This window comes from Amblyomma americanum, chromosome 10 (genome assembly GCF_052857255.1).
Source record: "Amblyomma americanum isolate KBUSLIRL-KWMA chromosome 10, ASM5285725v1, whole genome shotgun sequence".
NCBI lineage: Eukaryota > Metazoa > Arthropoda > Arachnida > Ixodida > Ixodidae > Amblyomma > Amblyomma americanum.
The window spans coordinates 13,903,896-13,923,955 of record NC_135506.1 but is presented as its reverse complement, the minus strand read 5'-3'; the positions used below and the strand labels follow the sequence as shown (position 1 = coordinate 13,923,955).

At 43.7% G+C, this 20,060-nt stretch overlaps 2 protein-coding genes across 2 annotated transcripts in view; one reads left to right on the top strand and one right to left on the bottom strand.

The window, feature by feature from the left end:
- The window catches only part of LOC144106912 (trissin receptor-like), a 75,493-nt gene extending 63,540 nt beyond the window's left edge, over nt 1-11,953 (bottom strand). Inside the window, exon 1 of the mRNA XM_077639871.1 lies at nt 11,074-11,953. The gene's annotated coding sequence lies outside the window, so the exon portion shown is untranslated. The remainder of the gene's footprint in view (nt 1-11,073) is intronic.
- Nucleotides 1-20,060, top strand: part of RpL29 (ribosomal protein L29) — a 505,950-nt gene that overhangs the window by 183,271 nt on the left and 302,619 nt on the right. The window lies entirely within an intron of this gene.

Sequence of the window (20,060 nt, the reverse complement as noted above, 5' to 3'; positions counted from 1 at the left end):
AATGTGCGGACTAGGACCAGTCATTTCCTTCTTTTTATTTTTATTTTTGTTTATACCGCTGTTTAGTGCTCCTCATGAAACATATGCTGTGTAACTGCAGTTCCACGCTGGGAATTTTGTGCATTGTGAGTCAGCTGCATTGTTTTATTTACCACGCCTTCAGACATTCGTTCAATTCTTCCGCGCAGCATGAAGTCAGCGCCTCTGGCATACATTTGCTTTCTCCCATGCCCGGCGTCAGAAAGAATGTCCATTCATTGCCAACAGGTCAGAAAGAATGCACACTTCAATATTTTCATGCGCACCACGAATACTGGCAACACGTCTACACCGACGGCTCAGTGAACCTTATCAGTTGTTCGGGCTCCGTGGTCATCCCCGCAAGGAATACGGAAATCGGAGTTAAGACAACCCTCGAGACTTCTTCGACAGGTGCAAAACTAAGCGCTTTTCGTGTCGTCGTTTAACATATCATTGAGCAAAGCCAGTAGCGGTTTTCTATTTTCACTGGCTCCAAACCAGCTCTCCAAGCGCCTTAGAAGCTCCTCTTCTCCGTGGAGCCATTGAACAACTGACGTGGGAAATCTTGCAGCTACATTGCTCTTCCATCAATAAAGGGCATGATATTATTCTACCAATGGCTACCAGGACACACCGACATCACAGGCAATCACCACACGGACGAGGTCGCGCGAACTGCCCATCATGACGACGATTGTGTGTCGATCCCCTTTTCGAGAGCAGACATAGCGGGCAGTCTTCGCAAACTTGAGAGGAGGGAGGGGGGGGGGGGGGGAAATCACTCTTGCCTCGTGGAATTCCGGTCAATTTTCAAACTCTACAATCATTCGACCCTGACGTTCAAGCTCCGGCTTCTCCTCGGCATACCGCGACGTGAAGCAACATTCCTGTGTAGCTAGTGAGTTGGTGTAGCTTTCACGAACCATTACTCCTGTGTAATCGGCATGGCTAATCACCATGCATGTGCCGTCTAAGGGGGATGACGAGACTACAACCCACATTCTTTGTGTATGCCCTGCATAGTCTACCGAAAAGCAGTCTCTGTGCCGTCCACTGGCGCGTCTAGATGCACGCCAGCTGACGAAAATGAAGATTATCGGCCACTGGCCGCGGCGATCGTCGACGGTGAAGGCCTCCAAGGCACTGCTCCCCTTCATAAGATCGTCGGGCTTGCAGGATAGGCAGTGAATTCACCGCATGCTTACTCATTTGCATACTGACTTCGTTTTCCTGCGACTCCCTTCCCTCCGTCGCCTTTTGTATCGCCTGATCTCTTTCCCGCAGGGCAGGGTAGCAAACCAGTTTCTTCTTCCGGTTAACCTCCCTGCTTTTCTTTCACCTCTTCCTCCTCCTAATACAAAGAAAAAATAACAAAAATGGCAACAAATGCGAAAGAAACAGTTCCTAAAGCCTCAACAAATCAAATTCAGAGGCAGCTTGCGGTCCGGATTGTATATTTAGGAAGTTTGAGGCCGCCAGAGGCTGGATAAATCCCTCGTTACTTTTCCACCCACTGGTGTATTTATAAAGGTTCGTTCCTGAGCTCTTAAATCCCCGCCGTTGACGCGAGGGAAGTAATTGCGTCGTCTTCAGAGGGAGCCACCTTGTGTTTCTCATTGCGGTGGCTTCAGCTGAATACACTTTGGAATAGGAAGCGATAAAGAAAACGCAATCTCCTTTGTTTACGCTCGAAACAGCAATATAGGGCAAAGCAATGAGCTTCCCCAAAAAGTCGTTATTTGTCTTTGCAGCACTTTTTCTTTCTTTTAGTTCTACGTTGACGGCCGGAATGCTGAAAGGCTTAGGCTGAAAACCCCCTCTATTTTGGTTGCCATGATTTTCTCTGCTTTGTAAACAATAGAATTATCAAAAAGTTTCCGCTGAGCAAACTGTTGAATCTCGTCGGCGTCTGTAATGCTGTCCCTATTTTCCGACTTTATTATTAGTCCTGTCTCAATTTATGTTTCAAGCCATTGTTGTGTGTATGATGGATAGTATTTCGGGTGAGTTAGACGACTTCCCTGAATCATGCTGTTTTGAGCTGCATTAATTCTGCCTATTTTAGAGTGTGCTTGGTTTGGACGCTCCCCAATTCCGCTGAAAGTCAAATAAAAGACCATCAGACCGGCGCTTCCGGGGCTGTGGAAACCTTCGGGCTTCTTAACCGCACGTATCGATGCTTGTACGTTGCACAAGAATTCGTAGCCCTGTATAAGTTTCATTCTTCCGGATTTCACGGTTCAGTTGGGGAATCTAAACAGTTACCTCCAAGCTGTGGTCTTCAAGTCAACTCTAAAAAGATGCAGCCAAAAGTGGTTTCACATGCAGTTGATTCTTGTTATAACAAAATAATGCGTATAACGAATGAATGGCGATTCTCCTTGGACGCTCGGTCAACGCGGGCTATAACGAAGCTACGGATATAACGAAGTAATCGCCGGGCCCCTCCAACTTCATTATAACCAGGCTGAACAGTATAACTAAGTCAGGCTGGAACGCCGGCCAGGCTAAAAACATTAAAAGTGCGGACAATTGGGAAGAGAGAGTATGCTTTTCGCAAGTCTGATGGGAAATTGGATACAATAGCATTACGTTGCGTTCTATATTAAAGTTTAAAAAGGATCAAAATACATCCACTCAAGGAGTGAGGGAGGAACATTCGAAAACGCCCTCAACCAAAGGCATGTTAAGTGTGCTTGCGGGGCTACTGGGTAAACTTTTGAATCGCGGGGCCAATTTGTATTGTACTGTCAGGTTTGAAGCATCGTATAAAATTAGATCATAGCGAACAATTAAGTATTGGATTTTGCATTAGCACTCCCAAAACAGTTTTTTGCAACATAATTTCACTAGTGAGCTCGTCACTTTAGGAAAAGTGCCTGTAAAAACTGCCTGTAAAACTGCAAAAACTGCATTTTAAAGCTGCCTTTAATGTGTTTACTTTTTGGAATAGGTGGCCCCAGGAAACCGTTCTTTTCTGCAGGGTAAGCAGAAGAGATTATTAAGTAACGGCCATCACTTCTAAACACTTCATGCGTTGCTGTTGTTGTTAGCCTGTCTTCGTCTTTTCGATCTCACTGCGATTTTTTAACGCGAGATTTACTACCTCAGGTCATCATTGATGGGCGAAGGTGTGATGAAAGGTTTAGTAATGATTAAATTAATGGAAAAAGGTTAGCTGATTTTATTAAGTCCAGTAGAGAGCGATGGTGTGGTCCCTGCGTCCAGGCAATATATGAAGCTTTGTTGCTTGGTGAAAGACCCGCTGCCTCATAAATGTGGCAGCATGCTCCGCGCAAATGTTTGCTCCTGAGAGCATATTCAATACAAATTTTTGCATTACAGCATAAAAACAAAAGTCTTTCACAAAGCTGTGACATTATTTTGTCATGTTTTTTTTTCACCTTATATCTTTTCCCATAAAACAAGGACCTTCGTCTTTCATGCGAAAGTATTCGGTGAAAATTTCTTGTGGTTTTTGCCCGTAATGTTTGTTTATTTTTAAAAAGCAGAAGGACATTGTTTTGTTTCTTTGTTTTCTCAAAAACAAGCGGGCAAACGCTACGTAGTAAAGGTAAGCGGCACAGAGACCACTAAAAGGAAGGCCTGTTGACTAATAGAGGCTTAATATTTTGTGTATAAATCCGTGTTTTTTTATTTTTACTACAGTCACATACTTTTTAATCACAAAAGAGCAGTGCAAAAAACGGCGCGAACAAGAAGCAACAGTGAAGACAAGGCGGCCGCTACGTTTCGTGTCGTGTTTGCTGTGCCCTCTAATAGGCCAATTATGAACCAACTGGCTCCAACCGAAATTTTAATCAGAAATACATAATTTTACGTGCACTTCCCTGAAGTAAGTTGAGTTAATTAAATAATTTAAATTAATAATTGCCACAAAATCGTCCCTGTTTTTTTTTTTGCAGCCTCTTGAATAAGTTCTAGTTGAATTTCACCGTAGTTATGCGTGGTGTTTGTTTAGGCCTAATAAAAATATTCAGAACATTACCAAATGTTTTTCTGTCTCGCAAACAGCATCTGCAGAAATATCAGTTAAGTTTTGATAAAGTTAGAGCTGTTTTGAGGGGTAATCAAGGAAAGTTGTATTAAACCTCTAGCTCTTTGGAGTGGTCTTGTGAGAAATGGTTATGTAATGCTTACTTTTTAACAATAAGTTAAAGGCAACAAGCGGCAAAATTTGAAGCTCGAGTGCCTTGCTTCTGCACGGGGCGATAGGCATATGTATATTTGTTCCCTCGTTTAAGCCATAAGAACAAACTAAAAGACCTTCTCTTATTCTTCTGTTGTCGAAAGTAACTTTAGGTCAATCTTTGAAGGAGTATCGGAGACCCAAAAGTCGCGCAAGGAAAACGTCACTTTGGGACTCTCAGTACCAGCTGCCGAATAGATATAGACTTCGTGGCTGGAAATCGAGACTCCTACGTTCAGAGTTGGACCAGCATAACGACGAACGCACTAGCTGACTAAACACACTTTTCAAAAAACTGTGAAAAGAAACCAGTCCATAGAATAAGCATGGAAAGCAGCGCCTAACCGACATTACTGGTCGTTCTTGTTTTGCGTCTGCTTTTTTTTGTGTGGAAAACGGTGAATCTGCCTTCGAAAACAAAACGAATAATTTTTTAGGACTGCTGCTTTGTCTTCCTAGTTGTTCACCCGGCGTACACATTTAAGAGGGTGAAGCCTACATACTGAGACTGCTCTGCATACTATCGCATAAGAAGCGATAGCAAACGAAATTCTGAACTAAAGAGAACGCATTACGAGCTTCTGAACACCAAAACTTTCGAGCCTCGCCTCACTTTTCGCCTGCAGTGCCAAGAAAATGCTTTCAACCACGAATGCAAAGTATTTGTAGATTCTGTTAGCCAATGCCACGTGTGAGGTGTCCGACCTACCTCCTGATAAAAAAAAACTCAGATTTCAACACAGACGTGATTGAGTCGAAGTATATCGCGAATGCACCCCTGGTGTTCAGTGTGCATGGGGAAATATTCGCTCTGCATTTCGTGGAAGAACGCCGTAGTTCCTTATCTCTAGTGCTCCGCGAACCGACAGTCGCGTTTGTATAGTTGCTTTTTCCAACGTTGAAGCTCACTTTTGTTGTTTTCGTGTCGGTACCTAAACTAGAAAAAAATTAGCTGGGTTACCATCAGCGATGCTGCATTCAGCGCTAGCCGGAAGCCCAGCCACGCCTCAACATGATATTATTTTTCCTTACTTAGTTATAGCCCTTACTCTCTCGTTCTCTGCCACCGATATGCGCGAACAAAGTGCTCATGTGAAGAGCTGAGAATTGAGAGGAGGAGAGAGAAAGGAGGACGTTCATTGAGAGCGGCAGGTTAAGATGCTTCGATGATATGGGGCATACAACTATGGCGCAAGGCTTTCACTGGCTCCGTAGTCCACGCGTGGCTCCGCGAAGGGTGCATGAGGGAGAGCACTCAATGTGCTGTTGGCACGATTTTGCAAGGAAAGAAAAGGCCTAAGAAATATGTCGTAGGCTGGTACGATGCTTGCTGCTGTCGTAGCTCAATACTTGAAACATCGAAGGCGAACACTGAAGGGGGTTTTGTTGATCCGAGCGCAACTTAAAAAGACAACGCTAAATTGCGCCGCTTCTTTCGAAATTCAAATTCTTAATTTCGCAATAGCAACAATTTCTGCCAAGGTCAGTCAGGAAGGACAACTGCACTTACACATATGGAGGACAGTTAATTTTTCCGCTACCGACTCCTGAGCTTCTGCTACTATCTCTGGCGAATTTTTTTTTTTTAATATTCCATGTTTGGGTCAGGATCTCAAGTGAAAATTTGACACTGCTTTCTTGGTGGCACCGAAGTGAGGCAATTTTCAAGCGGCAGAATACGCTACCCCGTAATGTTTTCATTACTCGCGAGAGTTTTGCAACGTGCAGTTTTAAAAAGGACCGAGCGCTCATATTCGGGCCCACCCTGAAGCTACGGTGTATCGCAGCTCTTTGCGTAAGAATGGCTTCGCTGTCAGGTTTGTTTTCTGAAAGCCTTGGCCACTTGTTTCTCAGTTATTGTAACTCTTTGAATGTCCAGGAAAACAGAGTCCAGCATACGATAAAGAAATAGGACACTAAGTAAAACGATAATGGTGGATTTCGAAATTATAAGGTTTTTCAGCGTGCTACCCATCTTGTGTTACAAACGCTGGTCTAAGAATCAAAAGATAGCAGAGATTTGTCGTATTCCCTCGCATCCTGTACAGTCGAACCTCGTTATAACGAAATATTCGATATAACGAAGGAATGATCATTCCCACTGGAAGCTCGTTCACCGCTGCCCAAGCAGCACAGGTACTGCTTGAGAAGCTATAACGAAACTACGGCTATAACGAAGTAATCGCCGGGCCCCCTAAACTTCGTTATAACGAGGTTCAACTGTATAGCATGAGAAGCGCAAGTATATATAGATGGCGTTATTAAAAAAACCTCCTCGTGACAAACTGGTCCCGCCGCATGCTTCCTTATGACTAAGCCGTTCAAATGCATCGCTAATTTGCAACAGGTGTGTGTGAATGTGGCGTTCAAATTTCTTTGCTTTCCGTATGTGAACTTTGCATTCACAGTACCGGCATGTAAATTGGATTAAAGCGTGGAATTCTCTATAATCTGGGGCAAAATGCGCAGCAATTTTCGCATAGCTCCTGCGCTGTGGTATTGACGCATATTTAAACGGCGATAGAATTTTATTGCATAGTTGTTCATAATGACTCTTTAAGCAACATTCAAGGCCTTCCTTCAAATACAGAAAAATAAATGATCACATGTTTCTGGCTTCATTGGTTTTTAGTTGACCACAAGACAACTAAATAAAAAAACATTTTGGAAAAACCACATTATGTGCACTACTGAAAGGTTATTAGTGCCAAAAACTTGCGTAGCAGCTTAGGCTAGATCGATTCTGTACAATTATGAGTAATTGAGACAGAAAGAGCTGGTCTCATCCCATGCACGAATAAGTGCTCGAGTCCACATTTAGCTGACTGGTTGCCGAATAGGTCCCAATGCAGGTAAGTTAGTCGTCATATAGGCAAATTCTACATTTGAGCACACCTGCACCTGAGTGAGCTTTAGCGAATTTGAACACTCCAAAACTCAGAGAAGTGAGGGGCATAAATTGGCAGTTTCGCCACGTGTAACACGTAAATAAGTTCCTTTCACGTGGCGCAGCTTGGCGGGTATGCAAATTTCACTGAGTGGCTTGAACGCCAAGTTCTGAAACTAATTTTGAAGGAAAACGCAGCCGCCGCGTTTCCATGGAGGCGAAACGCAAAAGACGCCCGTGTGCTGTGCGATGTCAGTGCACGTTAAAGATCCCCAGGTGGTCGAAATTATTCCGGAGCCCTCCACTACGGCACCTCTCTCTTCCTTTCTTCTTTCACTCCCTCCTTTATCCCTTCCCTTACGACGCGGTTCAGGTGTCCAACGATATATGAGACAGATACTGCGCCATTTCCTTTCCCCAAAAGAACCAATTATTATTATAAGGAATGGTGGACTAAGTAATGAAGTGTAGCTGCGGGTGACGTCTGGGCGCACAAATCAAACCATACTTTGGCGCTAATTGAAGGGCAATATACCTAGAGGAAAAATGCGCTAACTGGAACGAAAAAAAAAAGCTTACTTATTATCCGAGTCTACGGCATCAATTAAGAAAAAGCTTTAACATTCCTCACTTTGGTACATTTCTTATTGTGTAAATAGTTTGTATATATTACTTCTCCCCATATCCTCTCTTCCTGTCCCCTCACCTCTTTCATTTCATTTCGCCATTCTGCCTGCTATCCTTTATTTCCGCTGCCCCAGCTCAGGTGCTTCAGTATCGATGGCAGATGCCGGGGCTAGCAAAAATCTTTTCCGTCCTTTTTGCTATTATTTTAATAAAAACCACTAGCACCATCAAATAAATAACTCGAATTATTGAGCAGCGCTCAGTCGCGTGCGAATGAGTCAGTGAAACATCACACGAACGACACAGGCTCAGAGTAATTAGTCTTGATTGGCCTATCTTGTCCCTGGCTCACTTCAGAATTTCAACGGACACTCCAATAAGCTGGCTTATTTCCATTTTCTTCGTTGAAGTTGCTTCCTCAAGAAATTATAGATACCTATTATAGAGTGCCACAATCGATTTTTTACGAGAACAACGGCTTTCATTTTAATTTAATGAGATGTAAAACTTAGTAGCGCGCCTGGGTCACCTCGTCCGTGGTGCTTTGACAATTGTGAGTGGAGTTCCTGGTTGAAAGTCTTCATTTTATTACTTGCGCTTGAGTTTCGAAGGCTCACCGTGAAAGCGGATCGATTTGGAATTCAATTTCCCAATTGGTTTGAGTGTGCACCATCAGCAATACTTTTCTGTGATGGTGGCGACCAGAACAAGTGGTCAGTTGCTAGTTTACGATTCGGAATATTAAACGCTCAAATTGATAACGATATACGGAAACTTGAATTCCGGTGCGTTGTTTCTTCGCGGAACTCTAGGCTGCGAAGCAAAACGTTTTATTCATCGTTTGCAAATTTCTTTGAGGTTACATAAAATGGTGAGAAGTTTACACAGTCGCGCTGTGAACCTCTATGAGTACGCCTCCCTTTAAAAAATTTTCTGCAGAAAGTCCATAGACTGTCCATAGACTTCTGTCTATAATGTCTATAGACTCTCTTTAGACAAATCCTAGATAATCTATAGATTTGTGGCCATTCACTTTTGGTAGACTTTTGTTTATAGACAGTCTGCAAACTATGAATAGACAAAAATATCTATAGGAAGGCAATGGAGTCTATAAGAAGTCTATAGACTGTCTTTAGACCATTTTTACAAGGGCTGAAGCGGCATCTGGAAGTGAATTTACAGTACCGATTACAGGCGTGCAGCCAAGTTAGCAGCAAACCTCAGCGACGACGCCAAGCAGCGGAGTACGTATAGTTAAAATTTTATATTTTTGTACTAACGACACCTTGTCGCGGCGAACCTCTTTTATTATAAATGTCGAACAGTAATTGTGTCCTGCGAATGCATTGCTTCATGTAACGCGAATGGCGCATCCTTGAAAGAGGCCGTTATCACACAGGCTCCTCTGCATTGTAGTTCAGTCGGTAAACGCGAGAGTTTCTCATGCGATGCTGTTTGTCTGCGAGAAACTTCCGCATGCTGTTGTCGCTTTGTAACCGAGATGGGCTTACGTAAAATCGGTCGGTACCTCGTCTGCCTTTTTATCGAGGCAGTAACTAAGAAGAGTGCGTCAATTTGTTTTTATCACGACTACAGTTGCCTTGAACGATAAACTAGTTGTAAAAGGTAGTGATTTCGCATTGCAATAACGTGCACACATTTGCTAGGTTTCAAGTTTTTAAAACTGAAGTAGAGGTGAGAACAAATTATCTTAATAGCTATGGCGAACATAGCGCGTGCTGAAGCGAGTATACAAAGTACTGATTGCAATTTATGCCGCCCTTTTGATTTCACATTGTCCGTGAGTAACGTGTTCATAAGTCTCGCATGCTAACTTCATGATTTGTAGCCAGAGTAGAGAGAATAAGTGCATAAAAACAAAATACAAAAAGTTAAATTATGACACACGAGGGGCAATTGAGGAACGACGCCTGCTTACAACAGGAAGGCGAAGCTAATTATGCACTCTTTTCGGAGTCTATCAAACATTCCTGGTGTATCGTTTTTTTTGTTTTTGAATTTTTCAAATTGTGGCCTCTTAAATAGATTGGTTCATCGAAAATCGAGTTTTAAAGTGTCTGAGGAACACTTCGTGCAAAGTGGCATGGTGCTGTCCAAGACCCAGATTTCTACCTAAAACACACGACTGTTACTTTTGCCATCAGGGATTACTTAATGCACTACTGGGGGCTAAAGTTTCCGGAACGCGAGTTGTAGGAAAAAAACGTTTATTGTAGCTCAACCTCGCTACCCAGTCGCCTGATATTGCATGAAGGCATTAAAGGCCGAAATTCTCCTTCCTCTCTTCGCAATATCAGGCGACTCGGTAGCGACGTGGAGCTACAATAAACGTTTTTCCTACAACTCGCGTCCCGGAAACTTTTGTCCCAGTAGTATACCAGCATATCTGCGCACAGGAATTTTTCCATTTGGACGTTGACGAAATCAACCGCCGACGGTCAAAATCAAACCCGCCCATTCGTGGCCAATTAACTGCGAAATATCTAATTCAGTGTGCAATTGCGGTGGTCTCTTTAAATGTCCGGTGTTTTTGTGTAACGCAAAGAAAAAAAGCATCATTTCCTCAATCCATGGTACGCTTATGGATCCGATTACAAATTATAGTCGTGATTAAGAGCGAATCGCAAAAATTCTCAGTATACCTATCTTTTGTGTATTCCTTCTCCTAAAAAATATAGGACCGACAATTGTGTAAAAGCCAGACGTTTTCAAGGAGTTGTTTTCACAGTATTTTTCCTGAATTCAGGCTAGCGAAATAAAGAATAATTATCCTGCGCAGAAATTTAGCCAAAAAGCTGGGCATATTATCTATGACACGATACCTAGAGAAAGGTGGAGCAATCAACTGAACATACAGCTTGAAGAGAACTGCAATAATTTTCGTCGTGACTTTGCGGCTAAACGCAAAACATTTCTCAAACTTCTACGATGCGACAGATACCCAGCGTGTACCAGACCGGGTCTACTGCAGCAGGAAGATGAGAAACTAAAAAAACAAAAAACAGGCGCATTTTTTTAACTGGAATTAGATAAGCACGTGTTCAATGTGTGGTGCCGGGAACATCAAAACTACCTTTATATCCTACGCACAGTAAAAGCGATACTCAAAACCCGTTTTTTTTTTCTCTCGAAATTGGTCATTCATCAAGTTTGTGTTTTCTGCACGCGTGACTTTTCAGGAAACTTTTATCCATTAGCGGCACACTTTGAAAAATACACGCCGCTCCGCCTTCAAGACAGCTCTGCCCATTTTTGCTTCATGCTCCCTGTTCTGTTACCGTTAAAAAATGCCGGAGCGTTATCTCACCTGAGGGATCCGATAGAGAAGGTTATCAGTGGGGCACCAGGCTCATAGCACCGTCTTCTTCAAAGACCCTTGTTTCTTCCGAGTAGAAGTAGTCACTCCAACTTCTCAGCACAGTTCGCGCACACACCAGCGGCTTCAAAGGGCCCGTAAAACAACACTAACAGATGGAGTCAAATCTGCATTAAACGCTCTAGTCCGAAGTGTTTGGAAACGTCGTGAAAAGTCCTTGAGCCACACGCGCTGAGGACAAAGGCACTTATCGTAGAGGGCGAACAACCGTTTACGAGTTTAAAAGCACAGGGTTTAGAAATTCCGTCACGTGTACTGATGATCTTCCCGACATGCCAGTTCACGCATCTTCAACGTAGACTGGGAGAAATCACAGCAAGAGGCAGCAGAGTGGGCGGTACCGGGCAGAGTTCATTTCTGGCTTGAACGCCGCAACCACGAGCGCAACAAGTTGATAAGCAGTTGTTGCGCGGCAACACACTTTTTCACTTGTGGCGTTGAGTTCGCAAAACCGAGAAGGTGCACTTCTGATCTTTATAAATACTATAAGCGGAAGTTCTGGGTGGCAACGTGAAGCAGTCGCAAATATTTTTCGCACATTCAAGACAGAGCTGACTGGAAGAATCCCAGCGAGAAACTCGTGAATACGTAGCAGGTTTGCACGCAGCACTCGTGACCGAGAAGTTAACTTTGCAACAAATTATTTTCAGGAGTTATCTCGCAGCGCTGAAAACGCACACGAAGATGAGAACACTGACATCAACGTTGGCCTCTGCTCTAAGCACGGCATTGGCAGCGTTGCTATAATCCAGCACGCAGGAGCTAAACCAGCGCATCGCCCACCAGCCGCGGCTCGAGCTTGGAGCCGTCTGAATGAGACCGGAGTTCGCGGCCCGACCCGGCGTGCCCGGAGAGGCTCAAAAAGAATAAGCGACACGAGGAGGCGTGACGGCCGCGCCGGAAACCGGAAGTGCGTTATGACGTCACGAGCACCACCTTCCCCTTCTCCACCTCTTCCACGCGCACTTCTCCTTCGGCGTACGAGGCGAGTTTATGCCGACTCCCTCGAACTCCTGCCGCCCATCGAACCCTACTCTCCCCTTTTCTCTTTCTGTTCGCGGTGTTGTGTCTGGCGTTCGCCGCCTCCGACTTGCTCGTCTCCTCTTCTTCCCTACCCGGGGAAGTGGGTTCTCTTTTTCTTTTCTTTCGAGCTTCGCTCGCGAGAAGAGTGGAGTAACAGTGCGACCGCTGGGGTTTCATCATGAGAGAAAGTACAAAAAGGAGACCTTGGCCGTTTATCGCCTCGATCTCATCGTCATTTGTCATCGGTTTCACGACGCGTCAATGGCGCTTGTCTGATGAATGGGAGCTCGCGGGTTCGATTCCTAGTGGTAGCAGCCACACTTATAGGCAAAATACGTAAATTCATCGACTAAAATTTACCCGATCTAAGCACTAGGATTCACTTTTGTACCACCGAATGTGGGGCGGTCTGCAGTCTCGTGTCACGTGGTGCGTCCGCGTTTGTTCTCTACGCCGTCACGACTATCGGCACTGCTTTCTTTCATCTCGCATCATCGCTTTACACACTACTTCTTTCTCTCTATCTCGGCAAAAATAACAGAAATAAATTGCGTTTGAATTTGAGATGGTTCCAGTGGAACCACACTAATTAGAGTGCTTTTGCGGACGGCTGAAATTACCATGATCTTCTGTAAGACAGGTTGACCACAAAAACAATAGAAGAGAGCAAGTTGAACATCGAGAACACACAAAACTATGAAACAGGAACCTATGACATAGTTTCTTGTTTCGCGCTTTATCTGACGCTCGTAGCCTGAAGAAAAGCTTCTTGAACTTTAATAACAGCTTAACAGAGAAAAAAAATGGATGGAATAAAAGTTTGCGAGATGCAACTAAAACGTATTCATGCCTATGTTCAATGTCATGCTCATAGCCTCAAAAAAAGCTCCTTGAACTTTAATAACAGCTTAACAGAGAAAAAAAATGGATGGAATAAAAGTTTGCGAGATGCAACTAAAACGTATTCATGCCTATGTTAAACGTCACCGCGCTTTCATGGGGAGCACTTAATTCGTAAGCTGGCGACGGTGGAAAGAATGGTGTGACATTACGGAAGCACTGCTCGGAGATGCGGAATGTTGGGAGCGCAAAACATTAAACAAGAACTAGCACCAAAGGCTCTTACATCCTATTAGTACTCTTCGATGCTTCCTGCCATGAGTTTTGGATAAAACAGAATCTGTGGAATTTGTAGAGAATTTGTAGAGACGGTTCATTGAATTTGCCCACATTTGTTGGCCTTTCTCGACAGCGCAGCCATCGTGCAGGGAGGCAAGTAGGTATAAAAGGGCAGTTGTCATCTCAGCGGACACCATTGCATCGACGCCGCTCCGTCGTCTCTACAACTCAGCAAAGCCGCAGCCCATACTAAATGTGCTCTCGATTTCCGCTAGATGGCGCTACTGTACCTCGGGGAGGGAATCCCGGTTTTCGTACGGTACAGGGCGGGAAAAAAGGCGCGCAGTGCATGGTGCAAGCGAGGGCGGAAACGGATCCCCACAAAGCTAAAATGGTTACGCAAGCCTTTCGGTTCTCGAAAGTGTTACTAAAAAGCGAAAAACGCTCATAACCTGATGGTACGTCGCCGGCAAGTGAGGTGAAAAGCCGAGGGGCACCCGAAAAGAGCTAGAACACTTTCCGGTCACGTCTATCGCAATAAATCTATCCGACGGCTGATTTCTTCGGCAGCGATCTTGGCATTCACCCTCCGTTGCTTAGCTCCACTTTGTATTCGGTAACACGCACCCTACTTGTTTTCTACGATGTATACGCGCAAACGGTAGCCAGTACGACAGCTTTGAACTTTTATCTTCATTTGGAACGCACGATTTTTACGCATTCAATGGGAAAATATAAAGCTAAACGTGAAAGTGTCGTTGTGAAGCAAACGAAAGAAATAAACAAATTCGGGATGGCTTTTTCTTTCAGTCTTCAGCTAAAGATAGGAACCAGTCATGTTGTTCGTTTGAATGAAAGAAAAGGGTGCATTGCCCGTAGAATATTTGCTGACGGGTAAGAAAAGGGGTTGGAAAATTCCGAGGAGAAGCCTATGAGCCGTGCTATGGGTTCATAAAGTGAGGAAGGGGTACCCACTACGATCAGTTGTCAAAACACAAAAAATTCCTCAAATGCTGACGCGTGCAGTAAAAGATTGTACGAGTGTACGAAAGCATGGTTTTCATCGGCGCCTTGAACTTTTCATAATTTTCAATTTTTTTTAACTTCGAGATTTGACGGCTAGGACGAAGGTCCTTTAAACCATTGCGCGCATCCCTCCTCAACATTGGATTAAATTTATCTCCCAAGTATTCCTACGCGCCGGCCCTAACACCTATAACTTTCTAGGCTGTTACGAACGGCTGATTGTTTGAGAGACTTCTATGAATGTTGTGGTCGTGTGTTGTTTTTAGTTGTATTACTTCTCATAAAATTGTCCCAAGATCTTTAAACAGAGATTCACTCTATGCAAAAATTTGTGGGATGGAGGAGGAGATTTCAGTTGCAGTTGAAGAGCAAATTTACCATTTATTCTATTTTTGAGTACAAGTTCCAAGTAGCGGGGACGACAAGTGGGCATCCACAAACGCTAATTAACGCTTGTTTTAAAAACCCCCTATTGGTCGAGTTTATTCCCCTGAAAGTGGGACAATGGTGGCGGGCACAGCGGCCTCTGCGATATGCGCTTATTAGAAAATAAATCCTGATTACTGGCCACACGTGAAGAACTTTGTAGATAACGAACGCGCTTAGTCGGGAACTTTCCAGAACGTTTTATGGTTGCCCCTGCACAACCACTATCGCCCGCCAACAACCTTGCCAACTCCAGCAAATTTGCGCGAGATAGCTTGCCCGGGAGAGGCACAGAAAAACGACAAGGTTGATCGGAGGCAGGAAAAGGATATAACGTCGGTCTGAAAAGCAGACATTCACTTTAAAGCCGTTGCTAAAGAAAGTTAAATGTAAAGGCCAAGGTGAAGGAATAAAAACGAGATTGCTCGAATGCAAATCAATATAGCATTCCTGTTCCCTTAGTTCGTCCTATTATAGTTGGATCTGATGCTCCCCTTATAGACGAATCTCGGCCTTTGTTATGATACATCTCTATCTTTTTGTCCTTGTTGTTTGCTCTTTGCATTTCTCTTTTGGAAAAAGTAGTGTACGAGGCACACTCTGAGCTTGTGGGAGTGACATATTGTTGACTTTTTTTGGTTCTGTGCTTATACTGACTGAAATTTCAGTCTTATAAATAAATATTTAGTTGTCTACGCATGTGTTGTCATTCCCGGGTATTGGCTCTCGTCCCAGTTAAGTTTGCAGTTTTCAATTTCCTGGGCTAAAATTAACCTGAAGCCTTCCCCAGAGATAAACCTCAGCAAGCTTCGAGCTAAGGGACGTAGAACAATGAACAGACTACTCGATCAGAGTCGTTTGTTCAAGACTTTTCCCACTGAGACATTTGAAGACCAATACGAGTCTTACATCTCCTACGCATACGATGCCGTAAACTTTTTTTGCATTTTTGCAAGGGCCGTAGAGATCGAATACGGAGTAATAGCTTCCCATAGTAATTTTCTTTCCCATGGCCGTGTATAGAAAACTCGAGAAAGGATAAAAATAAACAAAGCAAGTGAAAACACGCATTTCATACTAGGGCCAATATGGTGTGTTTGGGAGGAATGCCTAAAAAGCGCATCCCCCGCGGCAGCCGGGGAGCAGCGCTTGAAATTAAATTTTTCAGCCGAGGGAACAAGGCTTAGCCAATAGGGCGTTACTTCTATCGCAGAAAAAAAATAATAAGCCGCTTAGAAGGGACCAAAATAGGGTGATGTGCCTTTCTCCCGAGTGTAATTAAAACTCATGCTCATCTATTGACAAACTTACTTCCTTCCCACGTTTGTGCCATCACGCCCACGCTCGAACTCAAGCACCTCCGCTCACAGAAAACGCCCACGACAACGGGGAAAATAGGGCATGAAACACCACAGCATTGGAGACGTTTTACACGCCACATCACAAAAATTCACGCGTTGTAAGCACGGCTTGTGTAAGATTAGGACCGCTAATTTTAGAGGAATGACATTTGTGGAGTTGAAGTGCAGAGCAAGCAAAAATAATGTATTGTGGCTTTAGAGGTAGGAGCTTTATTACTCGACGCAGCTTTTGCATAGTACGGGGAGAAAATGAGGCAATGTCACAAGTAAATGTTTCATCTCCGCAGCATGGAAAGTGCTTTCAGGAAGAAAATTTGCAATATCCAGTGCTTAGCGCCATTTTTTAATAAGTAGTATCTGCTTGATCAATAAGTGTAGTGTCTTTATTTTTTTAACTCTGCCGCGCAAGTTGCATGCGACAGATATGACTTACATTATATTATCGGGAACTGCTGCACGCTAGCAATCGATGCGCCTACAGCATCCTCAAAAAGCCCGTGACGACTCTCTTCTCATATCGAAATCGTAAGCAAACTAGAATGTGATTGGAGCCTTAGTTTCTGTATAAAGCGAAACAGAGTCTCGTTTACACGAGGTGAATGTGCACGGTGCATGGGCGGAGTGCTGTTGCGACCGTCTTGGGGATTGCGTGGCTTAAGAGAATTGCACATGATGTGATTGTTAACAGATTGACAACACTGCCAGTTAAAAGCTTTTCTAAAGATGGTATGAGGCGGAAAACAAAACTGATTCGATTTTATTTCATTGAAAATTGACGAATAAAAGTAGTAACTGTAGACATGTAGGTTTCACTCTGGGTTTCAACATCCCGAAGCGACTTGTATTTAGAAATTCTGTTTTAGAGGCCTCCGGAATAATATATGACGCCTCAAGTTATTCAACGTGGGTTGACAGCGCACAGTACACGGACGGAATATGACCGTTACGGCCGGGATCGAACCCATGACCTAGAGAACTTCAGCCGAACGCCAAAGCCACTTAAACCCTACGGCAGCTCTGTATGTATGGTGGTAATGGAGAATGCATGTAATGATAATGAAACAAAGAACAGCTTAGCTGAATATATATCTTCATAAATGATTACAAAACTCAGAAAATCTGCATAACGACATGCATGAATTTAACCTAGCTGCGCAGAGGTATTGACTGTAAATGAAGAATATTTCACCGAGACATTTGGTTCTTAAACCACTCACGTCCCCTTCAGACGTGCCCCGAAATTCTGGATAAGTGCGTTTTTCAACGGGAAATAGTTCATGAGCTCTGTTTTTTATATATCATAAGATTTGGCTTTAACAGTTATTGTATCCGCAGAACACCCATCGTCATGTTTGCATTTTTCGCTATAAACGTTTTTGCTATTGTCAAAAGCGTTCCTCATTGCTTTTTTGGAATGAACTACCACCTCCAATATTTCCGTAACAGCACCTTAGAATTTTTCACAAACACTTCACAGCTAAAACTGGTGTCCAAGAATACAGGACGTGTGCTTCTTGTTTGCTTTTTTAAGAGTATGAGAGGGGGGGAAGGGAGATCTAGAAAGATCAGCTCATCTGCAACTTTCGGAAGGAAGTCCTTCGGTTAGAACACGTAAGTGTTTAATCAACTCAATTCATACAGGTTAGGTGTCATCCCGCAGAAAGAAATACTTGTTGGTCTACCCTTACAAAAATGATCTATAGACTGTCTGTGGACTTCTTATAGACTATTAACTATAGATATTTTTCTTTGTTTATTCATGGTCAATAGACTGTCAATAAACAAGTCTACTGAAAGCGTATGGTCATAAATTTATAGATTGTCTGTAGACTTTCTGTAGGAGTTGTATTGCTTATGAACAACTCTAAGATTTGTCTATAGAAAATCTATATACGTTATAGACAAAATCTATATACTATATAGGCTGTCTAAAAAAATTTTGTAAGGGTACACGTGAGGAAAAAGTTCTCACGGCGTGTGATTAGACGTATTGTTGATGGGATATTGCCTTGTTTATGGAAAATTTCTTTCAGATCGCATGAAAGGTGCAAGAAACTTTGTTTTTCTCTTGCCAGCCAGGACAACTTTTCTAACAACGAATATTAGATAAAGACATATACGTGCATGTGCCCTCCCTCATATTAAATTTGTTTTGTCTTGAAGGCAAGTTGGGGGCAGGTGCTATATAATGAGGCCAGTGGCGAAAAAAGAAGCGTTTGTGTTTGCGAGGCTTCCGCTATTCACGAGCACATAATATGAGCACTTGGAGGGCTCTGCTGAATCAGGAGTACTCTCCTGGAATAACTGCCACGCTCGAGACCTATATTGGCAGCCTAGGAAAACAACTGCTTCTTTGGAAAGCGCCATCTGATTTGTTCCTTCTGTTGAGACGTCAGGAAGCATTCAGAATACCAGGCATTTGTGTCAAGTAATTGTTTTGTTTCCGCACCACTCACGTGTCGCAACAAGGACCTAAAAAACTAGCTTTTGTTTGTTTGTATATTAGCTGGAGCGAAAAATAAATACAAGGGTCCACCGTGCTTAGCCTGTCTCCTTCAGGGACACTGAAGATAATAGGATTTCGATAAGGGAATGTATCGATAGAGTTCTGCAATTCAGTCACAAACCAACCACTGTAACCAAAAAATGGCCCTTGTATAGGCTAAACAATGCCGAAAAATTGGCAGTTGCTTAACTTGGCTAGCCCTGTAATTCAGCAAAAAGCTTCTGCACACATCACGTGGTTTCACATCCCCCAATCGGAAGTTTTGAAGGTCAAAGATCGACCCAAAGGTCGCCTAATGTCAAAGGTCAGAGGTCAAGGGTTCGACACCATAACTGTACCACAAATGGCCATACATGGCTATCCTTGGTTGGGCTGAAGGTGGTTCAAAGTCGTTGTGCTGTCTACCTGAAGACTGCTTTACCTAGCGTAGTGAAGCTTTTCGCTTCAATATATTGGAGAGTGAACGTATGCTATCGCATTTCTCTGTATCAATCCAATTGACGGCGCCTAAGTTTTTGTATTTCTCCTTCATCTAAAAACGGCCACCCCGGCCGGCCGGAGCCCAAAGCCAAAATCACTGAGCCTCTGCTTCAGGTGTTGTGGTTGCAGAAAACAGTTTGTTACAAGGCAGCGACGAGGTTCTGACGAGCTATCTTTCTCTTAAGGGATTAGTGGTTATTGAGGAAAGTAAATGGAGGAGTAACTGTCTCATATATCTCGCCGGATTCCCGAACCGCGCCGTAAGGAAAAGGATAAATGCGGGTACCCACCGCGGTGGCTCAGTGGTTAGACCGTTCGGCTACTGATCCGGAGTACCCGGATTCGAACCCGACCACGGCGGCCGCGTTTCGATGGAGGCGGAACGCAAAGGCGCCTGTGTGCTGTGCGCTGGATGTCACTGCACATTAAAGATCCCCAGGTGATCGAAATTATTCCAGAGCCCTCCTCTACGGCACATATCTTTCTCTCTTTCTTCTTTCACTCCCACCTTCCTCCCTTTTCTTACGGCGCGGTTCCGGTGTCCACCGATATATGTGAGCCAATTACTGCGCCATTTCCTTTTTGGCAAAAACCAATTTTCAATTTCTATAAAGGAAGGTGACGCCGGTGAACACTCTCATTGCTGGATTACACGCAGTATAAATACGCTCGGTAGTAGAAGACTCCCAGCCGCCGTAGTAGCTCTGTTGGTAGAGCACCGGACGCAAAATTCGGAGTTGGGTTCCCTTCCCACCGGCAAGGGAACCCAACTGGCACCGGTTGGGTTCCCTTCCCGCAGAGATCATTTGGTTATTTCTCTACTACGTTTTGTGAAAGTGTATTTAATCTTCAACAGAAATACGCTGTTTATGTTCCACTCCTAAACTGCGTAAATAAAAAATTATAATAGAAAAAAGAGAAACAATCCTCTTTGCTTTCCTTGTCTCGGTTACTGTTGAGTTCCTACGTACGGTTGT